We start from the raw sequence: 12656 nt of genomic DNA, 5'->3' as shown, positions 1-12656 counted from the left end.
GCTTCATATGTGTGGCATGCAGGTGAAAGCCTGGCATTATCATCAGAAAATTCAGAACCTGGCTCATGTTCTGATCTTGACAGAGGACCATTCAACTCCTACTTGGAGGAAGGACTGCCAGGGTGTCAGAGGGTAGAATTTTTTTTTCCAAAAAACAATTTTGAATTTACTCAGGCGTTTGGCTAAGGACTCTGAGATCCTAGATACCTATGTCATTTGCTTGGAGGAAGAAGTTTTCACCTGAATAAAATATTAAGGGTAGTCCTTAACTAATTGGTTCCCAAGACTCTAAAAGAGCCTCAGTTATACAATATATGTTATCTTCTTTTGATGAGGACTTCAGCCTTGTGCCTATGCCAGGATGTGTTAGCTGCAAATCATAGCCTCAAAGAACTGAATAATTAGATTTCTTAAAGGCATTTAGAACTCAATATTTCTGATGAACCTTCTTATTTTAACTTTGATTTTTACATATACTTTTTTTCTTTCTTGGAAGCATATTGTATAATTAACTTAATAAATCATTAAAATATACTTGCTAAATCATTTCCACTGAAGCAGTGCATGGCCACAGTTAAAAGGGCTGGCTCTGGAATCAGACTTCCTGGTTTTGATTCCTACTATGTCACACACTTGCTTTGTGAGCCTGGGTGGGTTAATTTGACTTATTTGTGCCTCTATTTTCTTCCCTGTAAAATGTTAATAATAATACTTGTTCTATTTGGGGAATTAAATAAGTGAATGCATGCGAAGTCTTATATTTTGCACATACTAAGCGTTCTATAATTATGAACTATTAAACATTAGCTAGTTGATGCTGTTTTTCTTTCAGATCACAGGTCTGTTATAAGCTCTCTTATTAATTCAGGCCCCTCCCAGTTTGTTATAACAAAGCCATGTCAGCAGAGTAGCAAAAGATGGTTCCTGTTGCAGTAAGAGCAAAATCCTCATCAATAGTGGTGAAGAGGGCTTCCCTGGTGGCGCAGTGGTTGGGGGTCCACCTGCCAGTGCAGGGGACGCAGGTTCGTGCCCCGGTCTGGGAGGATCCCGCATGCTGCGGAGCGGCTGGGCCCGTGAGCCATGGCTGCTGAGCCTGCACGCCCAGAGCCTGTGCTCCACAATGGGAGAGGCCACAACGGTGAGAGGCCCGCGTACCGCAAAAAAAAAAAAAAAAAAAAAAAAAAATAGTGGTGAAGAGCTACACCAAGTTAAACTGCAATTCTCCTGTAGTGGCTCTTGAGACAATGTCTGGGTGTAAAAGAGTGTGAACAGCAGCTCTGTGCTAATCTTCAGTATGGTCGACTGAATAGTCTGTACTCCTCCTTCCAAGCACGTGACTAGATTGTGCCTCCTCACTACCTTGAACTTAGGCGTGGCCATGAGATGTGCCCCTGTACAGTGCATAGGTCATTTAGGTCTTGTTTTCCTCCTCCAACATGTTCCTGCAATGTTTGCAGTGAGAAAACCTCCATCAGCCTGTTTCATAGAGTAAGGGAGATATTGAACAAAGCTAGGACTTTGTCCTTAAGAAAAACTAGGGTTCCATTAAAAGATCTAAAATAATTAGCAATGCTTCAGGGTGTAAAATGGATTACCCCCCCACCAATGATGAAAGACAGGAAAATGTTTAGCAGAAGGCAATTCTTATATTTTGGGAATGCTGAAAAAGATATAATAATGATAGGAGTGGAATGAAATAGAAGAAAAAGACTCCAGAAGATACCATAGAGACAGAATTGAAAATTATATGATGTCTCCACCAATAAAGATGGAGAGCATAGAAGAAAGAGCTGGCTGTGGGGAAAAGAAGGGTTCAGTGTGAGAAATACTGAGTTTTTAGATACTATTGAAACATCCAAATCAAGATGTCCTGTAGTCATTTGAAAATAGCAGAAAATGATCAAAGTGACAGAATGAAAAATAGAAATGTAGCATGTAATGATGTTTGTGGAGGATATTCAAAAAGGGTGTGATCAAATGTAAAAAAAAAAAAAGAGGGAGAGAGAGAGAGGGAGAGAGAAGAGGAATGATGAGATTTTAAATTAAGGGCTATTTAATTTGGTTGTCCAGTCTCATAGTTTTATATGGTTCAGGAGACTTAACATACATTCATCTCAATTCTAAATTAAAAGCTCTGCTGCCATCCAAATTTCTAATGCAAATGCCTCCAGGTATTTTGGGTGGTTCTTCTGAACAATTAATTCTGAAAAATACTGGTTAATTGAGAGTGCTACTTTTATTTCAGATTTTTGAGCTTCTGCTATATTGCTAGTATTATCTGTATTTTTTTTCTTGCCTCTGCTAACAGCTAACTGGTAAAATCTGCAATATTTTACATTGTGTAGTGTTTTTTGTAACTTTTATGTATTTCCATTTCCTATATGCACAGTGCATTTGGGGGCAGCCAGTGCATCTCAAAAATAGTCATTCTGTTGAAAGCTGGGTCTGAGAATAACCCTGTCTTCCTTCAGAGATAATTTCAATTTAGATGAAATACCTTCCCTTGGGAGAAATCTGGCAGATGCATTGTCTGCTTAGTTTGTATTGGTTGGTATGTGTAAAGGAGCAAAACTGCCAGCTGACCACTCACATTCAGAAACACTTTTGGAGTTTTAGTGGACACTTCTTGATGCTATTTTAATCTGCTCTTTCAGGTGACATTGGGTTCAGAAGTTATTTGGGAATGATTAAGCACTTAGAGAAGATCATAGATTTTTTTTTATATCAAGATTTTACAACCTAAACCAGTTTTTAAAAATCACATTCCAAGGGATAATTAAAATTATGTTATATCATATCTTATCCTGAGATTTAACTTTGTTGAATAGATTCAGTTAATTTTATTACTAATGTTATTTTCTCCACTAACACAAAGTCTCAAAGAACTACAACATATGTAATCACCATCAGAAACAAACCAAAATTAGTTGGTGAACTTGAAGAAAAATCACTTAAAAATAAAACAAGGAAGGAAAAGAGTAGAAGAGAGGGTAGTGAGTTATTTTTATAAAAGGATTATTGTTTGAAGGAGATGGGTGAGTAGATAACTGGATAGCCAATACCAGTAGGTTCCTTTGTTTTGTTTGTTTGTCTATTTATTTGGTTTGTTTTGTTTTTAACAGATATTGATAATCTAAGTTCTTTCCATATAGGAACATTTATTTTAACGGAGGAAATGTGAATGGAAATTAGTCAGGTGATACTTCATAGGAAATAAGGTTTACAAGAAGAAGGCTAAGAAAAATTTAAGACAGATCAACTCAATACAATTCAGTGGCATTTTTTTTTCCCCTGGGCTACAGAACTATAGAGCTAGTGAAGAAATTGTGTTGATATAGGAATGCTTGAGAGTTATTCACTTATTTACTGCCTTGTCCATGAAAACACTTCTTTTTAAAAGAGATTTCAGGCACTGGAGACCAAGGCTCTTCATTTCAGCCTTTTAAAAATGATGAGGAGATTTAATTAAGAACATTAGCATGATCATTTAAAAATCCAACACTGTAATCCTCACAGTAAACAATCTGATAAAGTTAAACCACATGGTAGTTCCTGAACCTTGTGATTTTTCTAAACTTTGGGAGTTTTTAGGAAAGAAAAGTTTAATGAAATCGTGGATAATAATTTTTTAACATAATTTTCTTTCTCCTTTCTTATTGTTTTGTTCAACTCTTGATGAGATCTCCCATAAATGAGTTAGTATGGAAATAAATAACAGTGAAAAAGCAACATCTTGTCAAAGATTAAAACCCATTAATCTCCCAGAAAGGAGTGTGCTCTGTTTGAATGGAGGAAGGATAATGGAAAGATGCTCTGTGTTGAGCAAGCAACTAAGTGCTGCTTGATGTATTTATTAATAACTTTAAAGAAGAAGATGTTGGGGCTTCCCTGGTGGCGCAGTGGTTAAGAATCCACCTGCCAATGCAGGGGACATGGATTCGAGCCCTGGTCCAGGAAGATCCCACATGCCGCGGAGCAACTAAGCCTGTGCACCACAACTACTGAGTCTGCATTCTAGAGCCTGCAAGCCACAACTACTGAGCCCATGTGCCACAACTACTGAAGCCCGCATGCCTAGAACCCATGCTCCGCAACAAGAGAAGCCCTCACTCGCTGCAACTAGAGAAAAGCCTGCGCGCAGCAACGAAGACCCAAAGCAGCCAAAAATAAGTAAAAAAAAAAAAAAAAAAAAAAAAAAAGATGCTGGACTCTAACAGCCTCTGTAAAGAACTGAGACCTGGGCTTTTGGAAATTCAGTCCATGATCTTCTATATGAACTTGCCAGCTCATCCATATTTTCCTCTTCTTAGAAAGAAAACTTCCTTATTCATATCTGGTTGTCTTGATTTTAATTGCTACACCATTATTGCTTCTAGAGGATTACTGTCCACTTCTTTTTGATATAAAGGGGCTTAGACATCATATAAAATATTATATCTGTTATTAGGTGCAGGACTTTTGAGTGACCACTTTCCTGTGGTAGGATTTTTGCAAGAGCTCTGTAAACAAAACATATTTTGAGGGGGGAAGAAAGTGGGCAGGGATGAAGTGTACGGTTCTTTTTCATTAGTCTAACACAGATGCACACACAATTCTTTAATATGCTTTTGTTGTCATGGGAATAGGTTGGTGTAACTAAACTAGAAATAAGAATATCATAGAAGAACTTCTTTCAATTATGGAACAGTCGAATGGAAACGAACACACAATAACCTCATCCAGGTGATGTTTGATTTCATTGAGTGTTTCAAGTGTTGCTCTAGGTCATCAGGGAAGATCAATTAAGAACTTATATCACTAGGGTTCTGTCTACAATGTTGCCGTCAAGATTAAGTGTGTGAATCTTTCAACAACCAGTTGTAGCCATCATTTCATTGGAGCAAGCTGATGCATGTCGGTGTGTGTGTGTATGTTTGTGAGGGAAGTGGTGGAGACAGGCAAGAGCACGTGTGGAAATTTTTAGGCCTGAGATGAGAGGAGAGTGGGCAGGCTGAAACCAAAAAGTCATAGGGTTGTGTTTCTGAAGCTACAAATCGGGGTCCAAAGGGGCTCTTCAAAGAGAAAGGAGCCCATAGCTGGTGGCCTGCTATGAGCTAGGAAAACAGGAGCTGAATGGCTAGGTGGTAGAAAGTCCTGGCCAGCTTCTGGAGATGCTGGGAAGACAGCTCTGATTAAGGGCCACCGAGACTGGACAGTCAAGAAAGGCATAGGTGCCATATGAGTATACTGAATGTGTATGGAACATCTGAAATACTGATGTCACCCTTGCAATGAGGACTTTAGCAATACTTTCATATATTAACTTCCATATTTTGAAATACTAGCCCAGCAGATACTAGATCTCTGTGGTTCTTGATGGTCTGGTACCTGGTAAATCTCTCCCTTATTTCCTGCCTCTCTTATTCCCCTTCAGTACACAACAGGGCAAATTGTACTCCTTTCTGTCTCTCAGTGTCCTCAGTGTGTTGCTCACAGGCCTTTGCAATGGCTACTTCACTTGCTTATGGTCTCTTGCTCAAGTATCTTTCCTGATGATTCCTTCAAAATAGCATGTCCCTCTTTGTTTCAGGTACCTACCTAGTTTTGACCATAATATGAACTCTCTGAGACTAGAGTTTTGTTCTCTACTGAATCCCCAGCAGCACTTGGCTCCTAACTAGGCAATCAGAAACGTGTGACAACATGAAAATTGTTACATATTATTACTCTCTTTGAATTAAAGATAAGAAGGCTTCATCAGTATATATCCAGTAAGATGTGGCTATTTCTTTAGTGACCGCCAAGGAAGTAACAAAGAAAGACACATGTCCATGCACAAAGCAGGACTTATTCACAGCCCTGCTAATTTTACTCTCTCAAACCTACTTAAGCAACTTCTAGCAGTGGCACAACTTCAACAAATCCTTGGAATACGCTTTCTTCTTCTGCACTTTTGGTATTTGCCAGTCATCTCTCCTTCAGCATTCTTCCAGTCCATGACCTTGAAATCATTATTGCCCTAACTTTGGCAGATGCTAGCTCATTACCATCTCTCTGCTCCACAGGCAACCTGACTTCGTGAAGTTTTAAATGAGGAAGTTTGTAAGGAACATAATTTAAATTACAAGGCCCCTAATTTGGTACAGTATGTAGAAGAAAATGAAAGTCCTTTCTAAATTTTGTAGGGCTGACCACGGCTGAAAATGTTTGGCCTCCTTCAAAGAATACCCAGTTCCTGTCATTTGATTGCACTAGCATAACTGAGTTTCTAGAACACTTGCAGTGCTGTTTGGAAGCCCAGGGGTAAGAAGCAGATTGGGGGGAGTCATTAGGGTAAGAGCAGGAGAGTGGGGAAAGAGCAGTCACCACCTACCACCTTGACGGTAGCCGGTATCTGCCACTGAGCACTTGAACACGTTCCCTACCCTGTGTAGCATGGCTACTCAAAAAACAAATTCCAGGCCTCCCTGGTGGCGCAGTGGTTGAGAGTCCACCTGCCGATGCAGGGGACACAGGTTTGTGCCCCGGTCCGGGAGGATCCCACATGCCGCGGAGCGGCTGGGCCCGTGAGCCATGGCCGCTGAGCCTGCGCGTCCGGAGCCTGTGCTCTGCAACGGGAGAGGCAACAGCAGTGAGAGGCCCGCATACCACACACAAAACAAAACAAAACAAAATTCCTCTGTCAGCTTTCTGATCAGACCTACAATCTGTAGGGCTGGGGAACTGCCATAGAGCCATTTATTTTCTCAACTGTGTTTATGGACTCAAAGGAGGATTCGATTCCCAAGGCTTACCTCCTTATGAGAATTATATCTACTTTACAGACCTGCAGTGAAAGCAGACTGCTTAGTCTTGAATAATTATTGGAAATGGTCTCTTCTCATTAGAGTGGGCAAATAACTTATTGTCCAAAGTAGGAGGCTTTTGAAAATAAAGGGGGAATACTAAAAATAATATAATTATATATGTATATGTATATATACATACATATATGTATATAGAATGTTGCATATCACTCATTTTTTTCCAGTTTAATTGAGAAATAATTGACATACATCACTGCATTAATTTAAGGCATACAACATGGTGGTTTGATTTACATATATTGTGAAATGATTATCATAGTAGCTTCAACTAACATCCTTTTCATATATTTAGATACAATTTTAAAAAAGAAGAAAGGAATAAAGGAAAAGATTTTCTTTTTGTGGTGAGAACTCTTAGGATTTATTCTCTTAACAATTTTCTTATATATCTTATGGCAGTTCTAGCTATAGTCATCATGTCATACATTACATTCCTAGTCTTATAACTGGAACTTTGTCCCTTTTGACCACCTTCCTCTAATTCCTCCTCCCCCCAACCTCCACCTCTGATAATCACAATTCTGAAAGACAACAAAAATACTAACTCAAAAAGATATCTGCATCCCCATGTTCTTAGCAGCATTATTTATAGTAGCCAAGAAATGGAAACACCTAAGCGTCTTTCAATGAATGAGTGGATAAAGAAGTTGTAGTCTGTATTTACAATGGAATATTATTTAACCATAAAAAACAAGGAAATTCTACCATTTGTGACAACATGAATGGACCTTGAAGTCATTATGCTAAGTGAAAAAAGTCAGACAGACATATCTACTCACTAACAAATTGGTATTTTTATATTAGTAGATGTAAAAATAAAATATAAAGTAACATATTGACATATATTGAAGCAAAATAAAGTTTTCTTATTAATGATTTGAACATAAAAATAACAAATAATAATTTTTATAGTATGTGCTCATGCACTTTAATCACATTTTCAGTAATGTATGTTTCTAATATATATTAGTACTTTTCTAAAGAATACATTTCTTTTAATACAATCATTTAAAAAATTAAGTTGACTGCAATTATCTTCCCGTTGCATTTTTATCATTAATATATTTGATGTTGACATGTTTAATTGATTTGTCATCTAATATACCTGGTAAAATAAGATCAAGTTCTGCTAAATGGAAAATAGTCTCACTAAACTTTTGTTTTATTTTGAAATGTGGAAATGTAGCTTCATAAATATTTTATAGATGCTGTCTTTCTTTACTCCATTTCAAGTATCTTGCTTGGAAAAATATTTTTAAAGTAAAATATAGAATTGTCAATTTCAATTCCATGCTGATTCAGAATGTAAATTCTTTCAACCAAAGTAGAATCTCTATGCAAATATTTCCCTCAAATTTAAAATATTCCAAAGTTTAATTATGGAATTAAAAAATTAAATTTGTACACTATTTCCAAAGTTATTAAGATTCATCTTTTTGCTTTGAGATAAATTTAAATATCTTCCTGTTTGGAAGCAACCTTGATTTTCAATATTTATGATTTGTTAAAGCTTCAAAAGCTAGTGTGTGTGTGTGTGTGTGTTTCACTTCTTAAATACTTTGATTAAAGATATACAAGTGATTTTCAACAAAAGGCAACCTAAATTTAGAGAACTCTTTTATAAAAAATTTCACCCTACATATGACATTTAGACCAATTTCAAAAGTAGTTATAAGAGGATCATACACCATGACCAAGTGGAGTTTATCCCTGGACAGTTCAACGTACACAAATCAAGTAATATAATAGAACACATTAACAAGATAAAGGATAAAAATCACATGATCATCTCAATAGATGCAGAAAAAGCATTTGACAAAATTCAATACCCTTTCACGATAAAAACTCAAAACATAATAGGCCATGTATGAGAAGCCCACAGCTAACATTATACTCAATGGTGAAAAACTGAAAGCTTTTCCACAAAGATCAGGAAAAAGGCAAGAAAGTTTATTCTTACCACTTTTGTTCAACAAGAACTAGAAGTCCTGGCCAGAGCAATTAGGCAATAAGAAGAAATAACAAGCAAATCAGAAAGGGGGATGTAAAATTATCTTGTTTGCAGATGAAATTATGTAAACAATTTCATTTACACTAGCATCAAATAGGATAAAATACATAGGAATGAATTTAACCAAGGAGGTGAAAGACTTGTATTTTGAAAACTACATAGCATTGATAAAAGAAATTAAAGAAGACATAAATAAATGGAAAGACATAGGGCTTCCCTGGTGGCGCAGTGGTTGAGAATCTGCCTGCTAATGCAGGGGACACGGGTTCGAGCCCTGGTCTGGGAGGATCCCACATGCCACGGAGCAACTAGGCCCGTGAGCCACAACTACTGAGCCTGCGCGTCTGGAGCCTGTGCTCCGCAAAAAGAGAGGCCGTGATAGTGAGAGGCCCGCGCACCGCGATGAAGAGTGGCCCCCGCTTGCCACAATTAGAGAAAGCCCTTACACAGAAACGAAGACCCAACACAGCAATAATTAATTAATTAATTAATAAACTCCTACCCCCAACATCTTTAAAAAAAAAAAAAAAAAAAAAAAAAAAAAAAATGGAAAGACATCCTGTGTTCATAGATTGGAAGGTTGTCTTCTAATTTAATATTGCAAAAATGTCCATAGTACCCAAAGCTCTCTGCAGATTCAATGTAATCCCTATAAAAATTCCAGTGGTATTTTACAGAAACAGCAAGAGCAATCCTAAAATTCATATGGAACCACAATAAACCCTGAATAGCCCAAGCAATCCTGAGAAAGAACAAAATTGGAAACATCACACTTCCCAAGTTCAAAATATATTACAAAGCTATAGAAATCAAAAAAGGGAACAAATAGAGAACCCAAAAATAAATCCATGCATGTAAGATCAACTGATCTTTGATAAGGGTGACAAAAATATACAACTGGGAGAGCTAGTCTCTTCAACAAATTGTTTTGGGAAAACTGGATATTCACATGTAAAAGAATGAATTTGGACCCTTTTATCATCCACAAAAATTGACTCAAAATGTATTAAAGAAATAAAAGTAAGCCTTGAAATTAAAGTTCTAGAAGAAAACAGGAAAAATGGCTTTATAACATTGATCTAGGCAATTATTTCTTGGATATGACACCAAAAGCACAAGCAGCAAAAGTGAAAGTAGCTAAGTCAAACTACATTAAACTAAATGCTTCTATACAGCAGAATAAAAAAGAAGCCTACAGAATGGGAGAAAATATCTGGAAATCATATATCTGATAAGGGCTTAATATCCAAACTATATAAGGCACTCCTAAAATCCAATAGCAATAATAATAATTTGATTTTTAAAGTGGGCAAAAGACTTGAAGAGACATTTCTCCAAAGAAGGCATACAAATGGCCAATTGCTACATGAAAAGGTGCTTAATATCACTAATTATCAGGGAAATGCAAATCAAAGCCACAATCAGATATCACCTCACATCTGTTAGAACGGCTATTATCAAAAAACCCAAAGATGAGAAGTGCTGACTCAGATGTGGAGAAATTGAAACCCTTATACACTGTTGGTAGACATGTATAATGGTACAGCCACTATAGAAAACAGTATGGACATTCCTTTAAAAATTAAAAATAAATCCGCCCAGAAAATTAAAACTAGACCTACCATATTATCCAGCAATTCCACCTTGGAATATATATCCAAAATAATTTAAATCAATATCTTGAAGACGTATTAGCCCTTCCATGTTCATTCGCGGTATTCAGTATTCACAATAGCTAAGATTTGGAGACAACCTAAGTGTCCATCAATGGATGAATGGATAAAAAAATAATAAGGAATGTTATTCAGCTCTAGAAAAGAAGGAAATCCTGCTTAATATGACAACATGAGTGAACCTGGAGGACATTATTCTTATGAAATTAGGCAGTCACAGAGGAACAAACACCAAATGATTCTATTTATTGAGGTATCTAAACTAGTCAAACTCATAGAAGCAGGGAGTAGAAGAGTAGTTGCCTGGGGCTGGAGGGAGGAAGGAGTGGACGGTTGCTGTTCAATGGGTGTAAAATTTCAGTAATGCAAAATGATTAAGTTCTAGAGATCTGCTGTATAACATTGGTCCTATAGTTAAGAATACTTAACTTAAAAATTTGTGCACTTAAAAATTTGTTAAGAGGGTAGATCTCATGTTAAAGATCTCTGTTCTTACCAAAAGAAAAAAATCAATTAAAAAGTGGTGCTGAGCAGTCAGGAGATTTCTGCTCCCTCACAAAATTTTATATTTCATCTACTCTAAAAGCTTATGCATAAAATATTTATAAATTTTGGACAACTATAGCTTCTATTTAAATTTGTACAATATCACAGCTTGTGCAAAAACTGTCTTGAATTAGATGTGTATCATAATCAATTCCAAATACATTTCTTTTTTTGTAGATTTCCTAAGGTATTGGATAGCTGCTACTGCATAGCAAATCACCCAAACACTTCACAGCATAAAGCAACAACATTATTATGCTTATGGATTCTCTATGTCAAGAATTAGGGCAGGGAATGGCAGGGATGGTTTGTCTCTGTTCCAAAATGTCCAGGGTCTCTGCTAGGAGACCTGAAAATTTGAGGTAACTCCACAGCTGGGGGTTGGAATTATCTGGAAGAGTCTTCATTCACATATCTAGTGGATGAAGCTGACTGTCAACTATGACCTCAGTTGAGCTGTTGCTTAGAACATCTACATGTCATTAAATGGTCTTCTTGAATGAGCTTATTTGGATTTCCTTACTGTACGGCAGCTAGATGACAAGAGCAGCGTCGAGAGAGAGCTAAGCAGGAATGCATGGCATTTTGATCATCAGGATTTGGAAGTCACATAATGACACTTGCCATACTCTAATGGAGCATTAACAAATGTTTGCTCAAATTTAAGGCAGGGGACATAGACTCCAGCCATTTCATATAAGGAGTGTCAAGTGCACACAAGAAGAGTACGTATGGGATGAAGATATTTTTTCAATTGTTGTTCTGTAGAAACTATAATTGGTCACACTTAAATTTGTTAAAACACTGTTTTTGTCTAGACACCGCTCCAGCAGAATTTGTGTTTATATTACAAAAATAATTTTATCTTCAATGTTAAACTTTTTAACTACATTTTAAAAATCATCAACAACAAGAGCAGATCTTTCACCTTCAACAGAATGGATTTTAAAAAATTTGATGTTGGATTCATAAGTTGGATTTAAAAATCTGTTATCAGAATTGACTGATTTCTTTCTGAAACATCTGAGACACTGAAATAAAATTTACATAATTGAACTATTTACAAAGTGAATTAACTGCTAATGGAGCTAACTAGTAACAGCAATCGATCCACATTTCATCTGTGTATAAAAAATCTTGGAATTTAAAATTAGCAAAATGAATTTAAACAAAGACTTATTTGATTTAAATGAAAAGCCACACATCACAAGGTGACACAGCACCTTCTGAGGCTGCCTACTTTAAATTGTTGCCTTGAACACATTTTTCTTAAAATTTCTATTAACTTTTAAGATAGATGCTGATGTTTCTTCTGTAGATTCATGTCTTCATGTTTAGATGGGGTCAATGAAATCACTGTTCTTCCTGTGATGGAGAGTAAATGTTGATAAACATTTTGTGCAAGCTAAGCAAGTCATTATCAAATTTCTCAAAGAATGAAATTTAGTCTTTAATTTTTCACTTGAAAAGTATTTTTAGCTCATTGCTTCTTTTTTATTTTATTTTATAATATGTTTTATTTTATAATATGAAGTTTGTACCCCTTAATCTCCTTTAGCTATTTCAACCAACCAGCCACCC

Source organism: Hyperoodon ampullatus (genome assembly GCF_949752795.1).
Source record: "Hyperoodon ampullatus genome assembly, chromosome: 7".
Lineage (NCBI taxonomy): Eukaryota > Metazoa > Chordata > Mammalia > Artiodactyla > Ziphiidae > Hyperoodon > Hyperoodon ampullatus.
The sequence above is the reverse complement of the archived record's forward strand: the minus strand, read 5'-3'. Positions refer to the sequence as shown.